The sequence below is a fragment of the Aptenodytes patagonicus genome, chromosome 1, assembly GCF_965638725.1.
Source record: "Aptenodytes patagonicus chromosome 1, bAptPat1.pri.cur, whole genome shotgun sequence".
In the NCBI taxonomy this organism is placed as follows: Eukaryota; Metazoa; Chordata; class Aves; order Sphenisciformes; family Spheniscidae; genus Aptenodytes; species Aptenodytes patagonicus.
In genome coordinates, this window is record NC_134949.1 from 7,534,781 (window position 1) to 7,556,969 (window position 22,189).

Consider the following 22,189-nt stretch of genomic DNA (forward strand, 5'->3'; position numbering starts at 1 on the left):
GGGTGGCTTCCCATCAGAAGCAGTGAATGGACCCCGACGTATGAGCAGACCTACTGCTCTTGCACAAGGCCACCTGCCTCAGTGCTACTGCCTCTCTCAATTTTGAGATGAGGTTGGTCTACTTTGGTCTACTTTTTTTGTGCCTCCTGTGAGAAAGACTCCTGTCTTCCAGGTCCCCCTTCAGCCTGTGCTGTGCAAGATTTCAGGAATGCCGGTAGCCTGCACCTGGTATCTGGGAGGCAAAGCATCTCCTGCTGAGTTCTGGTCAGTGGGAGCTGATGCCCAGCAGCACCTCCTGCATCTCCCATCCATCAGTGCCACCTTTCTGTTCTGAACTCAGCAGGGGCTGGGCAGCCTCGGACATGAATTATTTCTGTCCTTAACAGAGCAGGTTTAACCAGACGTAACATCTCCTGTCATCCATGAGTAGCTGTTTCAGCCCACGGCTGGGCTGATCTCTGTAACTGCTTGGCACTCATACATCTCAGACCTACCTACGACTTTTGTCTGAGCTCCCATTCCCCAGTATACCCCCACCCAGTTATCACAGCCCACACTGAGCAAGCCAGAAGAAGACCCCAATTCCCAGCAAAACTCTGAACTTCCTCTACTTCATGAAGCAGCCTGTGGCATTTAAACCTGTTGCAAGAAAAGATGTAGATTAAAAGAAAAACCTAACATAAAAGTATTCCAAAAGCTGACCTCCAATGTTCTTCCAGCTTATATTCTATTTAATTTAGCATGTGAGAACTTAACACTAATGGTGCACTGGGACAACCCTAATTTAAAAAAACCTGAAGGTTAATAACTAGAAAATAAATATGTCATAACTCAAAGTATGACTTAATAGTGGCATAGTAATTAACATTCAATAACCATCTTACTCAATTTGAAAGCCCTGGGTTTCATATTATGATTGTTTAATATTAATTTGACATTTATAAGATGATGGCCTCAGCGGACTCAGATATCATGAGTCCAGCTGAACACAGAGGCCCAGTACAGGGTGTGGAGTCTGCAAGTGTGCATCACTGCTGCAGTTATATTTGCTTTCTGAAAATGCATTCCCCAGTGCTGTCACATGATCTGTCGGGCTATACTTATGCTACTTGACCTAATTTGCACCTGTGCAAGTGCAATCTTAGTGAAATAAAGCAGCAGTTTTCAACCCATTCCATTTTATTTTCTTTTTAATTTTTTTTTCTTCTAGAATTCATTTAAAAGAGCTGGGGTGGGGAGAGTGATCTCTCATCAACAAGGCTAGTTTCTCTTCTACGGTCAACCTCTGCACAGTTGTGCTGAAAGACTTACCAGGTTTTGTTTTACTGCACATTTTTAACTTCCAGTCTACATTTATTCATAACCAGTTCTTAATCTTTGTGCTGACACTATACTTCAACTGAAGTAGCTCTAGCTCCTAACGATTTATCTCTAGATGTATTTGAGATAACCAAATTTCTTCTGAGCATTTGTTTTGCCCTGTATGGGTTTTCTAGCAGTCTGCCAAGGAAAAGACTGTCTCTTTCCATTAGAAACCTTTTGCTACCCACACCAACTAGGATTTCTCTTCCCTGAACAGCATTGACCAACACCATCTACATTACTTCAGATGAGACCTGACACCTTCCCTACACTATGCCACATATTTGTGCATATCATGCAATTGCCTTTTCCTCTGGGCAAGGCTTGAGCATTTGAATCCTTTTCTTCTCAGTGCATCTCATTGTGCACTCATTCACCTCTTAAATATGTTCAGGTTAATGCATTGTACCCATCTTTAGGCCCACCCAAGTCCCATTAAAAAAAAAAATCACAACACAAACAGGGATGAGTACCTATGGACAAGACTACCTGTAAATAGCTAGGAGTTATGGAGGGTCCGGAACTTCCAATCTTTGCCCCATGCACTGTCCTTGGGTCTGAAAGATGTATTTGACCTTTTGAAACTTCTCTAACAAAAACTTCAGCACATCAAGTAGACCAATTGTCAGTGCCTGGAAAGTGAAGGTTTGAAGGCTCTACACTTTGAACTCAAGCCCCATGGGTCCTTTTAGGGCAGCAGTATGAGAGTTGCCTATATTCTCAAAGAGAGTTTGTAATGCAGCCAGGGACTTGATGTCCATTTCTTCAGTCCCACCTATGCCCCCACTGTGAAACCCCTTTCTTCTCCTCACAGAGCTTCTGCCTTTCAGCCTCAGAACAGCTTCTGCACAGTGTGGACTTCATACAGATTTTCTTTGGCTGGATATTAAGTAACGTGACTTCTGTTACATAATGCCTTAGGGCAGAAAGTCAGACAAGTTAAATCAAATAATACCTACCTGAATGCAAGTGTTACTGACAGCAGCCTATTCTCAGCTTCTGTCCTTAGAACAGGAGTCACCTAACCTAGTAAAAACAATTTATGAGTAAGATGTCTAGCCAAATATAGCCAATTAAGGCTCCTTCACCAGTCAATGGACTAATATATGCAGCTCCAGAGGGTAGGTTACACATCCCATTAATCTTCAAATGGGATGAGTGCTCTCTAGAGAGCCTGGACTCTCTCCATTGGCTACTACAGAATCCTAAATGACTATTTTAACATTGTCAGCAAATCTCAGCTTGCGCATCAGCCTTGGGAGCTACCCTCAGCTACCAGTGTTGCTGGTTGCACGTGCTGTGAGCATCTCAGCTCAGGTCTTCCAGCCTGAGCCAGGAAGCACCGCTCCAGTGCTGGGTGTGCATTTGAGGATGCATGCAAACCACAGGCTCAGAGTGAGTCCCAGGTCCTGGAGGCTGCTGACCACTCAGGATGCTCCCAGCATCAGCCTCATCTTCCAGAGGCCACCTGCCCTCCCTTAGGTTTACCCTTTCCTTCTGCCACAACTTGAGATAAGCCCAGAAGAGACAAAAGTGATTCTTAGGAAGGTTCCCTTAGACAAATAAGAAAAACATATCGAGAGCTGTGGCAAGGATGGGGTACCCAAAGAGGTAGGTCATCTGCCTTGGGCTGAGGAATAAAAATAGCACAGGCTCACAGGTTAAAGTGAGCATGAACATCCACTCTTGATCTCTTTGTCAAAATTATTTGTTTGTACCACAGCTGCATTTTAGATATCCACCAGAGATTCAGATGACCCTGTGTTCTTAGGCATTGTACATATACCTTACTAGACCAGGGGTGCTATTATCAACTGTTTGTTACCACTCCCACATCAGATCAAATCATGAGTGCTCATCTGCTTCAGAGCAAAGTCTGGGCTTAAAGAAGAGGAAAGTGATGAATACTTTCACAGTCTATTCACCTGGCTTCCAGCACAGTGCTGTAACCTCTCAAACTATCATGGCTATTTCAGCAGTGATTGCTGTGGCACGACCTAAGTAAGATGCATTGCTCACACTGAAGAGCTGACAATCCACAGTGAGATGGAGGGACTAACAGTGGTTTAAGAAGGGGGAAAAAAAGTTACACTCACAGCAGTAAGATGCAAAGGCTTTCTGCATTTAGAATATTTACAGCAATCCGTATATTGATGCTTGCCAGAGCAAGCAAAGCGTTGAGTTTATCATTCAGTTGCTATTTCATAATGTAGTCAGAGTAACAGTGTCATATTTAACAAAAGCCAATTTTAAAATAAAAAGGAAAATTAGTTTTATTCACTTATGAATTACTGTTACAAGTAACTAATTTATAAGAATAGTAATAAAAGCAGAACTGTGTTCACTAGGTAACATCTACAGTTCTGGAAGAGTATGGCCATTAATAAACAGAAGTGAGTGCAGAATTTTAAGTACCTTTCCTTAGTCCAGAAATATGTTCTGTGAAAACCTCACATAAGGAAGTGAGCAATTCAGCTCAGTCCATTAATTGCCCTAAATATCATGGCTGGTAATCTGCAAATTAGATTATAAAACCTCATTGCATATAAACAAATGCTAAGATAGATTGCCTCTGCTTTCTCGGCAATTAGTTTGCAAAACAGTTACTGTATTTTATGCTTAACAGTAATAAAGAGCCAACAGTGATTTCACAGTAAAGCAGCTTCATAATGAATATTGTTTTTATGAATCCTAAGTCCAGTCGTTACATGTTTATGGTTGCCCATATAACTCAATTTTGAAAGATACTTCTAGCCTCCACTTTATCTAAGCAGGTCCTCCCTACAACACCTCTGGGCAGCCAGGAGCTGGGGCTCCAGGCCCATGTAGGGACATTGTACATCCAGTTTTCCCTAGATGTGGGTTTTTTTTTTTCCTTGCCAGGAACAGAAACTAGTGGGATGTTGAGAAGTTACCACGTCAGCCAGGGATTTCTGGACATCTGGTGTGTCTGACAAGTGGGGTAGACAGACAATAGCTCTGGCTGGAATGCTCTACACCTAGAAATCAGGGGTGACCATAGTGCACATTACCCATAGTAACTTTCACATTCTGGGGAAAGGAAGAGTTAAAAGTATTTAAATGCCTTTCTAGAACACAGCAATTAACAACTAAGTCCACAGAATGACCACCCCTTCAGATCTGCTGTGAGTGTGAAGGCAGTAACACAGGCCTGCATACAGAGATGCTCCTCACCACTTCTCATTTGTTGGTCATGAGTGTGGTACCTGACCCACACATCTGAAGAAATTAATCTCCATTTTAGGAGAGCGTCAAATAGATCAAGTTTAAACCATTGGAGAAACTGTTACCGGTGTCAGTCTGCAACTGGGAAGGCTGCTTCCCAGCCCTCCTGCAGCTGTAGCTTATTGAAAGAGAAATACTGTCTTTTCCCCATCCCCATGTTGGGCTTTGCCATTAAAGCAGCTTATCAAGCTCTTCTTCCTTACCATCTCTCAACCACTAGTTACTGGCTCCTACCTCAGGCACGGGCCAGAGAGGCGACAGCTATTAGATGTTAACGTAGCGCAGGGATGACAACGGAGGGCTCAATATCTCAAATCACATAAGCACAAGAGACATCAGGATGTGTTTAAGCTCTCTCCCAAGAGCCTGGGACTGCCAAATGGAGGGCTAGCATGCCCTGCGGTGCTGAGCAGTGAGGAGATGGAAAGCTCTTCTGTCTCCTTGTCCTCAGAGGTTTTGGCATCCAACCAAGCTGATGTGGTATCAGAGGAGTCTGCAACCCAAAAGCCCCTGCTGGGCTCAGGCATCCCGGCTGCTCTTTCAGAAACCCAAAAAGTGCAGGAAGGTACAGATGAGAGATTCTCAAAGGGCAATTGCCTCAGTCAAGCACCAAGAGGCTGGAACACTCCCAAACAGTGTGGACGCCATGGCCTGGTGCCCACAGTGGACCAAGGGAGTTCAGACTCCTGTGACCCTGTAGTAACCCAGCTGAGTTGTTTGCAGGACTTGCACTTCTTGGCAGCACTTAGCCACCCACAGCTACCTGGAGATGTTGTGTCACGCTGCCTTGCAGAGCATGGGCGCATCATCTTGCAGATGCAACTCCAAGGGATTCTTCCAGCTTTCCACAGCTGCAGAGCAACAAGGAGTTTATCTCCAGTATTTATCACTCCAGAGAGGTACCTCAAACCAAATATCTTGTCTCCAAGGTACTACAGAGGCATCGCACCTCCTTTAGGAGACGTCTTGTACATTATTATCGTATGTTCCAGGCAGTATCTCCCACTGAGTTTTCAGCAAACATTTAACAGCAGCAACAGGGTGGAGACAGGAGAGCTGCACTTCACCCTCCTAAAGCAAGTATGGCAAAATACACACTTCAAGGGATGCTGATGACACACCACTTGGCTCCACACACACACACCCCTAACCTTGATGCTTTGTAGTGCTATTCTGTTGCATTTTTGTTTCCTTAATTTTCCAGATTCAAACATGGTATTAATACACCAAGTTCTCCCCACCTCAGATACAGCCATTTGATTTGCAAACTACTGTAAACCTTGCACCAGCAGTTTAAGTGTGCCACTTTGCTTACACAGAGAGCTGAAAAAACATGCTTTGTTCCTTCCAAAGCAAATAAATGTAAAATAATATTTTATTCTGCATTTTCAGGTATGCTGGGTATCTAAATTAGAGTTTGCTGATCTCAACAGATTTTCCTACTGAAATTAAGGAGGATTTAGATCAACTTCTCACTGAAAAAATATATTTCAGCTCTTCTATACACAAACAGCGGGTATCTCAGAGATGTGCATTTTACTTGGAGTGCCTTCCCTTGGATAAGCAAATGCCTGTTAATTTCTGCAAGATGTTGCCACTCGGGGAAGTACATGTTTGAGCTGAGGGCAGTGTTATCTCCGTGACATTGCACAGTCCCAGTGCTACAATGCCTAAGTGCTCAGATATGCAAAGGCCATGCACAGATGCAATATTCAGACCGTGAATTCTGCACCATTATCACAACTTGACAGCTCTCATTTCCCCAACGTCCTCAGCAGCACGTGAAGTGGCACAGGTAGGAGTGTAGAAGAGCAGTGAGTGGCTGTTAAAAAAATACATAGTCAAAGCTTAAAAAAAGTATGGTGTTAGCATGAGTCTGTGTCACCAGGGAATGACACTCCATTTGCATGACTAATACATGGGATATTTAGAAGAGAACAGGAATATTTGTCGCTGTATTTCCTTGAGATCCCAAGAAGTAGTGCTTCAACACAGTCTCCACAAGGACCTCAGCACATAGCTCAGGACATCCCAGCTGGGCTCCGTGCTCAGAGGTGGGAGTGCTCTCCCTTCTCAGTGGAGGCCTGTACCGATCTCCTCATGCTCCACGTGGCCCTGAGGGCCCCACTCTCCTCCTGGTCCACATAATGCAAGAGACCATCAGTGCAAATCCAGGGTCATAAGCAACAGCCCAATTCACCCAACACTCTCCTGAGCAGAGCATGTCTCCAACTCCTCAAAGTAGATGCACCTTGATTACCCCAGTTGGGTTTAGCGAGAGAGTCACTCTCTTGGCCAATATTGCTTATTAATCTGAGCAGACAGTGCACAAGTCGTGTATGGCTACATTTGGTCTTCCCCTATTTGAACTCCTTAGGGCTCCATGCAGGAGCCACCACAGAGACAAGACATCATGGGAGGCCCATGTAGGTATAACAGACAGCTTTTCATAACCTTTTAAAAAATAAGCAAATAAACAACCAAAACCCCACACACCAAGTTCAGTTGGCTCAACTACACTTTCCCGTGCCAGTGAGTTTTACTTGCCTGTGAAAAATTGGGTGTCCTTGGGAAGGAAGAGCCAAGCCCAGCATCTGGAAATTGGGAATCAAGCAGCTGAAGTTCAGCCATGAAACCTACATGTCCTCTCTCCTGGCCAGGAAAATGCTAATATTCTGCAAACCATTCAAGTTCTTGCTTCAGGGCATTAGATTTTCTATGCTTACACTAAAAAAAAAAAAAAAAAAAGCTATTTCCAAGACCAAAGAGATGATAGAAAACTTACTGTTATCTCTGATAACGACTCTTCCTTCTTTCCCAGAAACCAGCCCAATTACCTCTCTCCACACCCCCTTATTCCTTCATTTAAAATCTTCAAAGGCTTTTGTAATCATTGGATCAGTCTCACCTGGGAGGCACCTGAACAAGCACGGGTGCAGTTATGCCCAAACACCACCAAGGCCCCAGACATCTGATAGTGAGAAATAGGTGGCAAGATGGTTTTTCCCTTGAGGTTTTAGACAATGTTAAGGCATTTTCCTATAGCACGTGCAAACATCAGGCAGGGTCCATGTACGCAGATGGGTGCAGAAGGTCTCGTCCTCTGGGCTGACTGCGCATAGTTAGAGCAGCCCCGCCCTGCTGGGTGGGTGCAGCACTCCACCAGGGTGCTGCACCCGTGCACCTATTTATTAATAGATGGCCAGTCTACACCGACTGGACCTTTGCATGTGGAGGCTGCTGGGAGACCACTGAAATCAGTGTCCTGCAAAGCCTTTTCTAACCTCTCCTCAGTAAGGATGGCCCTGAGACCGTGGGGGTCACACATGCCTCCTTCCTCCCGTGGTGAAAGCATCTCAACAGCTGCTCCTGAATGCATTTAGTCACGGAACATTTTTTTTGAGGCAAGAAAATTCCCATATCCCTGCTCTGTAGCTAGTGAGCTTAAAACAAGGGAGAAGTCCGAAAGTATTTAGGTGGGTTCCAATGAAAGCATTGAGGAATGCAACCACATCAACACAAGACACCAAAAACCCCACAAAATCAGATTGACTGAAGCTATTCACAAGCTGTAGTCACATTTGGCACACAGTGTCCAGGGGAAAATTAATGAGAAGAGAATAAAATTGAAACAAAATGTTCTATTTCAGTAATTTCTATGCTTTATAATGAGGTTATATTTAGAGATGTAGCTAATATTATACCCCCATAGTAAAGACGTTTGTTTGGGGGAAAAAAAAAAGTTTAATTTGATTTGAAAAAAATTAATGAAAATGAAAAAGATTACTTTAGGTTTAGGTTGACCTAAAATGTTCTTTCTACTTCTGAATTCAATCAAACAAACAGAAAATCAAAAAGTCAATTATATGCTAAGCCTTGTGAGTGACAGACACACAGAAACAGGTAATTGAACTTCAGCCTCTCGGATTTATCTTTCCATCCTCCCTTTCTTCAGAGACAAAGAACACTCACTGTTTTCATTAAAATACAGTTAAATAATTCTACTAATGCAAATCTTTCCAAGTATGTTTTGTAATTTGAGGAGGTCTGCTTAGAAGCGTGTGACCTTTTACAGTGCCGGATCTAAGCAAAATGAAAACAGTTTTCTTTACAGTCATTCCAAATAGCTCCTTGTGAATTAGATAATGACAATTTCCTTTAAAATGTCAGATTAACTTAAAATCAATTTAGTGCTCCCAGCTTGCATTATGATTCAAGTGTTCTTAGGCAAGTTCTTATCCAGACAACATATTTAATGCTATGTTTACCGCAAATGGTATAAATAGAAGCCTGTATAGCTCATATTAGGTGGTGATGTTTGTTAAACAAAAATGTGATGTATTTGTTTTATGTTCTGGGAATACATCTAGAAAGCAATTTGTAGCCTTGATATTACCAATGGCTGAGTGATTGCTGCACAAGTGTAAGTGCTGTGTGCCTTTTAACAAATAATGAGCCAGAATGTCTTTATTGCTTTAGCTAATTAATACAAAGTTCAGTTCAGGGCTCTAACTTAGCATGAGATGTCATGTATTTCCTTAGCACAAGAGTGCCTGAGTTTCCCTTATTGAGTTGTAAAGAGAGGAGTATCATTTATACAGCATTTCTAGGATACTCTGTGGAAATCCATAGCTTGGCTAAAATTTTCTGCTCTGTTTTATCAGAGACTGTGAAATGCTAAAAGTGAAATGAGGAGTCATGTCATTGCTATTGCTACTAGAGCCATTTAATAAGGCCAACAAAAAAACCACAAGAACAAAAGAAAACCAAAAAAGCAGAAGGGAAAAGACAAAGAAAAATCAGATGAAAAACAGATAAAGGAGAAGTTTGACAACACTTTTTCAAAAGAGTGAAAAAAGGCGTTGAAAGAACAAAGGGTGAAAAAAGATTTTAGCAAAAAAAATATAGATTTTGGCTGTTGTTTCATCCACAAGCTTCCTTTTAAATCAGGAGCACCAGTAAGTCACTCTGGACTCAGCTGACACTAGTCAGCATGTTTTGAAGGAGTAATAACAACTTCTGTGTTTGTGTGTGCCAGAGATGTAATAAGAGGGACATGAAGAAAAATAAAATGAACTCTAGGAGATCAATAAAAAGTAACCCTTTGACCTTGTAGACGATCCCTATCCATTTTTCAGAGTTAGGTGATAAAATCAGTACAGTATAAGGTTTTAATCTGGCCATTACTGCTACCTTGCATCTGTGAACTTGTGCATTCATTTGCCACGCAGATCTATTTTTAAATTTAGATATAGTGCCTCTAGAGAAGAAACCAAATTCCCAATTGGTATTAAAACTGACTTTGATAAAATTAACATTTGTACTCAAACTGTTACAGTTCTCAAAGCTTATCTCAGGAAAAGAGAGGGCTCCGACTTCTCTGCTAGGGGAGAAAAAAAGGCAAGATAACAAGAAACAGAGCAGATGGAGTAAATTTTCAAAGCTGTGTGTGGGAGTCAAGCATTCAGATCCCATTAACCAATATCAGAGTCGGAGGATCTGACTCCTACTCACCAGGCTTCGAAAACCACAGGTTCACATTTCTCCAGGTTCACTTGCTTCTTACGTGTCCCTGACGCCGTCCTGGCTCCTCTCTAACAGGCTGACATTTATGCAACAGCACAGGGCCAAATGTGTCTTTACATTTGGGGCAGGGCTCCTCATCCAGCAAATAGAAATGGAAAAACATGGAGTGTAGATCTGAGCTTATGTATATACCACGTGTGCTTATGGATGTGGTATGGAGAAGGGCCAAAAACGTGCAGTGGCTGCATCCCACGACCATAAACAATCCACGCATCATCAGTAGTTCGGCACACATACTTTACTCCTTTAGGACAAATGAAAAGCAGGCAGATACAGCCAGTACAGGTGTTCAGTGATGCTCCAAAGTCTGCTAAATAATGGCTGGCTGTATACATCAACCTTGCAACCCCTTAATCATGAGAAATGCACTGTTCAGGCTGATGCAATGACCTCTGTGAGTAAATATGTCTAGGGCCAACCTCCTGCACAGGACGAGCTAGTGAGCACAGCTTTTGCCATTTATGTCCATCTCCTGCATGCTGTATGAAGAGTGCAATGGCCCTTGCACAGTCCAGGACTCATCTTCTACCCTGGGTCATCTCCACAGTTTTCTATTATATGACTAAACATCCTCTTCTGCAAAATCAGGTTCTCTGTCCTTGATAGCTAATGAGAAGCAACCGTCTTCAGTTCCACTTTATTTTATCATGGTAGCTTTACTTTTAACTGACATTAATCACCCAATTATTAAGAGTGACACAGCACTTACACCCTATCGTTGCAATCTGATTAACTTCCAATCCTATAAATCAGTCTTGTACATCAAATATGTAGTATCTACGGACTGAATCTCTTATTTGCTCCACAGGGACACTCAGCAGCACCAGTTATGAGCAAAATGCAGTACAAAAGGAGAACAAAGCAGTTCTTGAAGAGGACATAGATGTGCTCTCTTCCTTCCCTCCTGCTGAGCTTAAAACACCCTTTTCCTGCAGATGGGCAGTGAAGGCACAATCACCTGGCTACTACTTGGGGCACCCCGAAACACTACGCCCACCATAGAGGTCTGTGGGGAAAACGGGAACATAGGTGGGATTGCCATTAATTTCCCCCATTTCTCTGCATGTAGAGGATTCAGCAAAGTTGACACAGACTCAGATTTTGGTGACTTGCAGCACAGGGCTGAGGGCTGTGAGATGTGGCCTCTTGACCTGTGTGTGACAGAGGCAGATGCCTGGTCCTGGTCCTGGTCCTCTTCAGTCTCAACTAAGAAGGGACCTGGTGTCACACCTTCAGCTAGATACACATTCAACAGCATCCTCAGAAGTAACATCTTTGAGCAACAGCATCCTGCAAGTCCTGCAGAGCTTCTACCAGCAGGCTCAGCTGCTATTCTGGAAAGTTTGTTATAGCAGACACCTTGGGGACACGCTGGGTCCAGGCTCCTTCCCCACCCCAAAGGTTCTTCTGGGCAGCCCTGGCTATCAGAAGACATTTCTTCCTCTTCCTGACCCCAGTGGAGTCATGTATAAAAGATGTCTTCTCACTTCCCACGTGATCATAAGTCTTCTTTAACTTACATTAAGGTAAAGTGAAAATAAATATTTTTATTTACACACCTGAAAAAAACCCCATTGTAGTTATCAATGTTCATAAAAGACATAGCTTGAAGAAATGAAAGAACACTCTTGAACAATCTGGTTATAGGGAGGTTAATTCTGCCTGGTCTCTGTCTCTCTCTCTCACAGCATCCCGACGACTTGCTGCACACACCATCCTAGCGCATCCTTTGTCAGGGGTCCAGTCTGGGCCTTCAGAGAACCCATTCACAGTAGGTGGCACTAGATTTTATAGATAGTTTCCTTTTTGGAGCCCTCAGGAGTGTCTGACCAGATTTAATCTTTCCTGTTGAAAGATCTTTCTTTCTAACATCTTCAGAAAAAAAATCTGATGTGGCTTTAATAACAACAAGCATTGTTCCACTTCCTTGGAGATGCAAGCACAGCCTTGCTAGTGCAGATGTCACATCTTTAACAGTCCTTGACTCACTGAGGGGGAAAATTTCCCCTCCCTCCTCTCAGTATGAAGTGTACCCACAGCCTGAACCTTATTTTTCATACTCATCTGCACAATAGCAAACATAGTATCAACATTTAAATGCAGCGACAAAGGTGACTGGCTACAAACATCCTTCTAGGACTGTGGGAGCGGTCAACTATCCCTGCATTAAAACATGGAAAGTGGAAATGAGGAGGGGGCTTTGACTCAGTCAGGCAAGGCAAGCAAACATCATGGGGTTCAACAGACGCAGTGTTTGCAACATGAGACACTTACTCCAGAAGGACCCAGGCTCTGATCTCATCCCTAGAGGAAGGTGATCGCCTGAAGTTGCAAGCGGAGCATAAACAGCAGGCAGGAAACCCATCTGAGGAGCAAGGCTGAAATATTGCTCCATGCAACTGCATCCCCACACCCCCAGTCTGAAATTTTACAGATGTGGGTGCAAGAACGTTCATCTGTCGCTGCACCACACTGTAATGCCACTCAGGGCCTCCTGTGCCAGCCCATGGCGGCTGCGTTGCTGCAAGCTTGCTCGCTCCAGTCACATCCAATGAAACATGATGGTCTCAGTGAAATTTATTTTGCTTCCCTTGACGAGATGATCAGTGCTCCTAGCAAATCTGACAGTTTCAACCATCATCAATTACTGCTTTCACTATGCAGTGACTCTTTCTGTGTCACACTTTCTATTACAGACACCTTTGAAGTCTGCTTTATTTAAAATGGGTAGAACTAAACCAGGAAAGCTCAAAGTAATTCTTCTTTTCAAACCAGCCTCCTACTAAAAATATTGCACCTTAATAATAGGAACCCAACAAGAGTCTTGCCTGATGCAGGAATTCTTCCTCACAAAGTTGGCAGGTTGCCTGTTGGAAAGCTATTCTCAGAAATTCAAGGCTATTACCCATGTAATTTTGTTCTTTATAGCTATGGGTTCACTGCCGAGCAGGGTGAAGCCACTGAAGCAAGGTCCTTGCCTGCAGAAATACCCAAGTCTGGTGGTGTTCATGGAGAATCATTGTTCCCCTGCTCTCTGGGTCCCTCCACAGCAGGCCCTGATGTTGCTCCTCACAAGGACAGAGGTTTTGTGAGGTGACTGAATACGAACTGCCTGACAGGCATGATATCGATGAGCACACAGTGCTACATCTCCATCCTGCACGGCTAGAGGGAAGGGCTTACAGGGTCCCATCTCCCCACCATGCAGAGACACCTACCACGTAGAAGCCCTCTGCTCAAGGCCACTTTCCCAGGAGGGAGAATGAGACTTTTGCCATAAGCATTGCATTGAGGTGAAAGAGAGCCGAAAGGCTGATTTCTCCCAGGACATGCCTGAAGGACTTGGCCATTTCCCACTTCTCCACATCTCCATTCCAGGAACAACCACTGCAGTTAACTGTGATGGCAAGGCCAGTAAACGTGCCAAGGATGAGGCAAACCAGAAGACTAGAAAGTCACCCCAAGAGGAAGCTATGCTCTCAGGCAGCAGCATGGTAGGATTATCTGCCATCACGATTGCTATGCGGGAAGCAAAAGAGCTTCACTCTTGGGAAATAAACATTTGCTCACTTCAAACAAAAAAAAAAATCAATTAAAACACTAAGTTGGAGTATATACAGAGATCAGAAGCCTCAGCTGTTAGGCTGAGCTGAATTAGGCTTCAGAAGACCTGGACTCGATTTCTGGCAGAGCCACTGGTCTCTGAGTGACCTGGAACGGGTTGTTTTCCTGCTCTGTGCCTCAATTTCTCCTCCTGTGAAACGGGGCCAGTGGTACTGATTTGATGTAAGATCTACTGGTGAAAAATCTTATATAAGAACTGGTACTATTATTATTTTTCCCCACCCAGACACAAGCTGTGATGCTTTTTTCAAATATCCTTAGCAATAAAGAAAATACGATCTTGTTCACTGAGTGTAGGTCTGTATGAAGCAGTTCACAACAGCTTTTCTTCAGAGTGATCCAAAGCACTGGGGTCTTTTTGAGGAATGTGTTAATTTCCATCTTAAGGATTCTTCACGGCAGCAGTAAGTGTTACATTTTCCCATACACAATAATGATCTACCAGCTACTTCAGCCCAATTGACATTTCATTTCCTAATAGGAAGAACAAAATAAAAGCCAGCGAGGAGTCTCTACCAAGCAGGACAGCGTGTGTCACAGCTCTCAGCAGCTGAGCAAAACTGGCAGCTGCCTCCAACTCACCAGCTGCCTCCCTGGAAAAGAAGGTGCAGCACACAACACCCCTCATGCAAGGCAAGCAAAGGGGGGAGAGGTCCCCAAAAAATTGTTTTACAGGGTCTCATTCAGATCATGAAAGATGCAAACAAGAAACCTCTTGAAGTTGTAACAATCTCTATGGAAGTGACTTTCAATAGCATTATCCGCACCTAGATCCATACCTGCCATCTTCAGGGATGCTTAAATGCTGTGGTGAAGGTTGGTGTTAAGTTTTGCACATGGGAACATCTTCCAAGCATTGCAAAACTTGATAACTAAACAGCCTCAAACTTTGGGATGCTCAGGGGCCCAAACCTGTCTAAGTCCAAGTTATCTCTTTCTGCCATAGGAGGTTACAATGAAAACACCCAGATGACTATTTTGTCTGATGCATGCAGAGCAGAAATCACTGCGTGACTCCCAGGGCTTCAACTAGTCCACAAGTCTTCATATAAACTGATCACAGTGCAATATTATCCCACTTGTCAACAGTTCGGGAGGAACTGGCAGGTCCTAGTTTAACTATTTAACTCTGCCAGGGAAATAAGTTCTCTCATGCATTAAATTAAAAATGACACTTGAAAATAAGTACATTATGGACCAAATACAGCACACAAATAAGGGGCAAAGATTTAAACTGCTGCCTGGTGGAGAATTGCCAGTGAAGCAATATGCATCTCATTATCCGGACCTACACTGAACACATCCACCAAGAAAGCCCTTTGCATATAGATGCATTTGCTTTGGGCAAACGCCTGCTATCAGCGTGGACAAATACATCTGTTTATTTTCCATTGTTACAATGTTTGAGTTAAAAAACCTGCCGAGAGCTCCCTATGGTGGGCAAACTCTGGACAAGGCGGTCCCTGCTCACCCTCAACCCCCATCACTTTTGCCTTGCGGCCCACGGTCCGTTTGCAAAACTCTCCTTCCCTACCACCACCGTCTGACAACCAAGGAAAAACACTGAGTGGTTGAGCTCATAAGACACACTTACTTAAGCTGATAGGAGAAGCAATGACATTAGTAAAGACAGATTTTACTTGTAAGTGGAGTGTATTCCTTTCAGAGGGAAGGAAATTTCTTTACAAGCTTTGGGTTTGATAGTCTTGAGTTATGCCACCTTCTTCCACTGTCATTGGAGTTTCTCTTTCTCTTTCTTTTGCAGCAGTGTCCCCCATGCAGCTGCAATTTCATACACAGATACACAGCTCTATTCATTCCTAGTGCTGAAGCATGTTTCCAGTCCATTGATAGGCATTTGGGGAGGGGTTTGTGCCTCTTAATTAAAAGATGTAGTCATCTCTCTGTGAGCTGGTCTCCTTGATAGTCAATGGAGAGTTACGGGAATTTGAAAGGAACAATTCATCCAGTCTTTCTGAATGGAATTAATTATCCAGCCAGTAAGTAGGTCTTATAAGCTGAATCACTCCACATTTTTCCAGGTTGCCAAACAGCGGTAGGAACGAAGGACTGCGATAGAAAAGACTACCAATAGCCTAGCCAGCTGGCTCAGGTTTAGTCAACTATTCTGCAGAAATCTGAAGTTAGGCAACAGAATCCCCCCACCTAAGTTACGCTTTTAAGTGAGAAGACACCTCAAAAAAGAAATGTTGGGTGAAGAACATGTGAAATACTCAGGGCCATTAGTATGAGCTGAAAAGCAGGAGGTAAAAGGAGGTATGATGAAGACTCAAGTTTGCCAAAAGCTGAGAGTAATGGGCTGGAGTTGGGAGCATGCAAGGACCAGCTTTCATAGTCAGATTGGCAGCTGTGACAACTGACGCAGGTATTTACACACTTTCCATGGCAGGATATAGATGTACTGGATTGCTTAGGCACTGCAGGGCAAACCCCTGCAGACAGGTATGTGAGAGTGTATCCGAACAGCCCAAGTTAAATGTTGGCTCTGTGCTGTGCCCATCTGTTCCAAGAGAGGAGAAAATAAACACCAACAAGTTATTTTTGCAATTGCTGCTGGCTTCAAATCTTGCATGTTCTCCCATAATAGCTTCATATCTTGCACGTCCTTTGAGAAATAGTCACAATTGCTAAAAGGTTGCAAACTGATTTAAAAAATCCTGTTGAAAATCTATCCTCTGGTAGAGGATATTGAAAATTTTCTACTGCAAATGTGTTCTCTAGTAAGTGGTGGAGATTTGTAGAATAAAATTCTTAGTGATTCAACACCTTTCAATTCTATGGGGAATATAAAAGGAATTATCTTAATGAAAGCAATCCTAATCAAAGCACCCATTACACTGAGGTTGCAAGGAGATATTGGGACATTTCCTTTGACCAAATGCCCACTGAAAGTAGGAGAGAGACATATATGAGTGTTTTTGGGGTCAGACCCTGCACGTTATGCCAGGTGTGTGAAGATATCCATCTCTAGATGAAATAAAGACATTTATTCCCACAGCTACTGAAGGATGAAAGTAAAAAAAATTGGGGGTTGAATCAGGGTCCACAGTCTGGGTTTGGAAGTCTCCCTCCTGAGACTATAAAAACAAAACATGATAGAACATGGGAAAGAGGAAAATCAACAAAAGTAAAGTGCCCATCCATACTCAAATGTCAAACAAAGCAAGCCCCACTTGAGGCTTGTTTTCATCCTCTCTCGTTCCTCAAGTCCTACTACCAGGGGAGTGGATATTTAAGAGAAATTAGTGAGTGGTCCCACTCATTTTGCCAAAGCACACTGAAAACTGAGTCCTGTCCCTCTAGAAACTGAGGGGGGACACCCAACCACCCCACTCACAGCTGTATCATTACTTTACGTTTGCTAAGCTGGTTCATACTCCTTCTGGCAGAGCATCCCTGGTGACCGGTTCCTCCAGGCTGTCACAGCTTCATCCCATGGGATGAGCTATGACATGACCCAGAGGGACCCACTGGCAGCATCGAGGGTCTGGTGGGACATGGCCGTGCAAGAGCTCCCTGCGTGGGACTCTTGTCTTACGTGGCCGAAGGGGAGAAATCAAAATCAGTCTCTTCTCAGCAGTCCTGTGTGTCGTATCTCAGCTCACTGCTGCCGTGCCGGGCTCCCTCGAATAATGCCTTAGGTGCAAACAAAATTCTCAGAAATCCTTTCCTGGATTACTCATCATCATTCATATTCATTAGTGGTTATCAGCACGCAAGCAAGGCCTACATTAATTAAATATCTTTGGCATTTGGGAATTGAGGAGTTTAGTCTTGTTTTGTTTAAGTTTGCTTATTTATTAGGAGTATTAACTTATTCCGACCTAACTTTCTCTGACATCTTTCCCAGTTACAGGAATACAGGCTTATAAGCAAGATATTTGAAAATGCATCCACAAAGATGCAGAGAGCATAGTAGAAACACTGGAAATGAAAACTCCAACCTCCATTTTTTAAAGCTCGTTTTAAGGCATCAAATGAGAAAAACACGGGGGAAGACCTTCCCCCCTTGATTCTTTCTCAAGAAATCTTTTTACCAAGAATGCTAATTACCTTTGAACCTGCATCTAAATGAATCGCTTCCATTTCCAGAATAATTTATACAAATATAACTATTTCAATTCTTTTAGAAATCTATTCACAATGTTAACACGCACGGCAGTTAAAAGCATTGAGGTCAGGGATGTGAATCCGCTTACAGACCTGTTGTAAAAGGTGAATCCCCCTGTGCAAAACCATCATTTTCACAAAGTTCATTGCCTGTTTTTATTTTTTTTAATAGCATTGCTCTTCTTTGTTGCTTAACACAATACCATTACCTAGATGGCCTGCAGGGCCCTATTTCAGCACTAATCCTGCAGTGACTGCATCTTGGCATTGATTTATGCTTGCATTTTTATAAGATAGGAAACCTTTCTATCGTAACAGTTTCCTTGTTTACTGAAGGGCAGAAAAAACAGCTAAATTATTTCAAAAGCATGAAGTAATTTGTAACAGGTGCTATTTTACTGATATGAAACAACTGCTCTAATGGGGAATAAACTGCAAAAATATTAACAGTTATGCAATTTTGCATTGCAAAGAAACCACTGCAGAAATCTTTTCTGCAGAAAGAAGCTCAAGACTTCCTCACCCACGAAGTCACACCTCTGTCATTAAAATGCCTCACCTCATGCAGCCTTAGCTCCTGGAAGGGCTCAGGATTTGAGACAAGGGTCGAGACTTACAATTAAAAGTGTCAAAGTGATATAGAAAAAGCCTCCTAATGCTGCTGGACCAGACTTCCACAGCAGATGAAGGGAGATGAGTGGGAAAGAACAAAAAATGTCTCAGTTCCAAAAGGAAGAGTGGAAGATTCAGACCGTGGAAAATCACTGCTTTTTCCTTACCCTTTTTTCACTCATACCTATCGCTGCTGCTCCTATACTAATAGCGCATGACACTTTCCTCTAAGCCACGACAGTTACAGATGTTTTATACGTATATTCATAACGAAGTGGAATTTTTATTAAACTTGTCTGTGGAAGCTATTGTGGAGCCTGAATTTTATTTACTACAATGTGATAAATTTCCAAAGCAGTGGTGACACCATGGTAACAATATTGCTAGTGTAATTATTCCTGCCTCTAAAACAGAGTCAAGTCTTTGTAACATGTAGCAATGCTATACAATAATTGAATACGATTAGGTTTCCTTTTTTTCTAAGCAGGAGGTGAGGAACTGAAAATACACTTCTCCATGGTAATTTGAATCAGTAATTATCTGCAGAGATCAATGGGACGAGTTACCCATTCACAACCCATAGCCTTCTGTTTGGTTGTTTTTCCTAAATCTACTGAAATTGAACACAGAGATTTTGATCTGGGCATCCCAGTAATTCAGGAGTGAGGTGGCTTGCTCAAGGTGTATGCACACACATGGGGAATCATAGCTTCTGAGAACACACATTTTTGCAGAGCTAATAAAACAAAACTTTTTTAATGGTTTACATTTTAACATTGTGTTACAAATTTCTGGAATATAATGAGGCAGAAGGACAATCTTATTCAGATAAATCATACATACTTTGATGAAGTGTAATTACTTAGCTGCACTGCCAAATTTAACCTTCAAATGGAAATACCTAAAAGAATTTTATAAGGCTTCTTATTAGTACTGGGAGAAATGTCTGAATGAGGAGGATCTATGAAATATCACGAGAAAAAATGTTCATCTGCAAAATGTCCGATGTCAATAAAACATTTAGAAGTCAGTGGTAATTTTTCACTATTCTCATTATATCAGTATAACTGTGATCACACATCTCTGGTCCTGTGGTATAAAAAAGGGATGAACAAATGGGCACATGAGCCCCTCAAGAACCATTAGCTCTGTAAGCATGCACTTATGTATATGGCTACTAAATGAAGGCTGGAGCTACTGTGCTGGGATATACATTGGTGTAGCTCAGCTGAAGCCAATTAAACTCCACTACAATCTGCACCAGAAGATGCATTTCTGTCCTGCGTTTTGCTAATGAGAAGAGAGAAGTCTTTCTAAAATTATCCTTGTTAAAATTAATTTTCCTCATTTTCTTTCTCCTATACAGAGAGAAGGCATTTGATGGAGTGGAATGGAAAATCTCATGGAAAAGGGGCCGGTCTGTGGATTTCAAACTGTTTTATGCACGTTCACTGAACTTAGACCTTGGTCTCAGAAACAGCAGGAAAACAAGAATATTACAAGGACTGTGAGTAGAGGAAAGAGCTCTATCTCATGTGGAAGCATCTTAGTCCCTTGAGCGTGGCAAAGGTATTGGCTGCATTTTAGAAGGTGTATTCAGCGGTCACCTTTGGCCGTGCCCTTCTCAAAGACTGCTGAGCATTTGTCACACCCCTGGAAATACGGTCAGGAAACACCTGAAGGGAGGCAATAAAGGGACCTCTATCAAAGGAGGCTGTTTTTGCCAAATGCCCACTGCAGTCAATAGCATTACTTGCATGCTTAATGTTAAACATGCGCTAAGTGCCTTGCTGGACAGAGGCCAGATGGCTCAACGCTTTGCAAAACTGAGCTCTAAATGAAGCTTCTCTGGGGTCTGGCTGTCCTTCAGCATGGTCCTTCTTGGCCTTGTCACACCATGGCTCTCTAGAGACCGAATGCAGACCTGTTTCTCATTTACGTCAGTTCAGAAGTGACCCAGACTCTTTGCTGTTGTGATCATGGATTCTCTAGAAATTCCTAAAACAAACAGATGCAATTAATGTATTTGTTAAGAGAATATTAATTTTGGGCTATTTGGGTTTCTGATTCTGGAGTTAGACACTGTAGAGGCTGCATTGCAGATACAGTTGTTGGGCACTGCAGTTCCCTTTGCAGTGTGTTAGGTGGGTCAGGCTCGTCAGAAGACCTATTTCAAAAGGAGATGGCATTTGGACCAAAAAGCTCCACAATGCAAATGGTGATCACGGGAGTGCTTCCAGGCCTGCAAACAGAAATATCCATCTTTGGATCCAGATTAGCACCATTTCTTGAGCCTAGGAGGTCTCTATTTCTCGCAAGAACTGAGCACATCCCAGTTTTCTCTTTTAAAAACACATCTTGTGATGTAGTCCATCCTCTTTCACTCTCCAGCCAGCCCGGGCTGTAGGAGACTTCCAGTCAATGTATGTGCCAGGGCAAACCCATGTCTTTCATGAAATGACCCCCAAGACAGGGGCAGAGCAATGTGTGCTCCATCCTCCTGCAGAGTCAGTGCAAGCAAAGGACGCCAGTCTCAGGGGCATAGAGAAGCACTCAAGGCCAACAAGGAGCAAGCAAGACCCGGCAGCAGGGCATTGGCCTGGGACTGACAAGTCAGGGGTATTCCTAGGTTTTGTTTCATGTAAATTATATAAAAGGTGTTGAGCACAGACAGTCATCCCAGAACTTTCCTTTTTCAGACAGATATGCTAAGTGCCAAGCTCAATTTTTGTCAACACACTTTGATACATTGCTTTTTCAGAGCCTAAGCAAATAGAGACACCGAATTACTTTCATTCGGATCACAGCTGATGAACTTCAGCAAGCCTGCGGTTGAGGTGATGCTGAGTATGAAATCCTGTACCCAGCCCAAAGATAAAATTTCAGGAGTTCAAGTGCAGGCGAAGGGAAATGAGTCCCTTGCACAACACTTTGTACTGAGAGAAAAGAAGGGTTAAATAAAAGCTTGTTTGAAATTAAAAAAAGAATGTTATTGTTTCCTACCTAAAAACCCTGTCCTTTAATTTCTAACCCTATTGCTAGGGTGATTCAGACAGGGGCTGTCTGACTATGGAGATAAGGATAGATGGGATGACTGGTCTGTGCACGGTGATATATACTTTATTGTCAAGCTGGGTGCTGTGTGAAGTCAATAAACCTCATGGCTATTGATCATGCTGGAAAAGGAAATTAATGCGGACATGGCTTGTTTTTGCAATATGATAGGTATGTCTGCACATCATCACCTGACAGCCTTGAGCTGTTTGTGCTTGTTTGAGTTGGATGGGACGCAGCTATTCAAAATCTGGATAAATAATAAAAATCAGTGGTGACCTTTGAGAAACTTCAGAGTCGTAATCAAAATGTTGAGAGAGGCACGTGGGAAGTGAGTTACAGGATCTTTTTTGATCAACATGGCATATTAATCAGAGTTAGAACAAGCACAGTGAGAAGTGCTCCGGCCAACAACCTACCCTATCTGTCCATATGAGCTCTGCTTCAAAGTTATCTACAAAGAGACCCGGGTCCACATGATTTGTGGGTCTCTTCCCCTTCTTTTCAGGTCTTTACCCTATCTTTGGCAGTCAGTAGGAGGAAACTGCTCCCTGTTATGGTCCTCTCTGTGGCA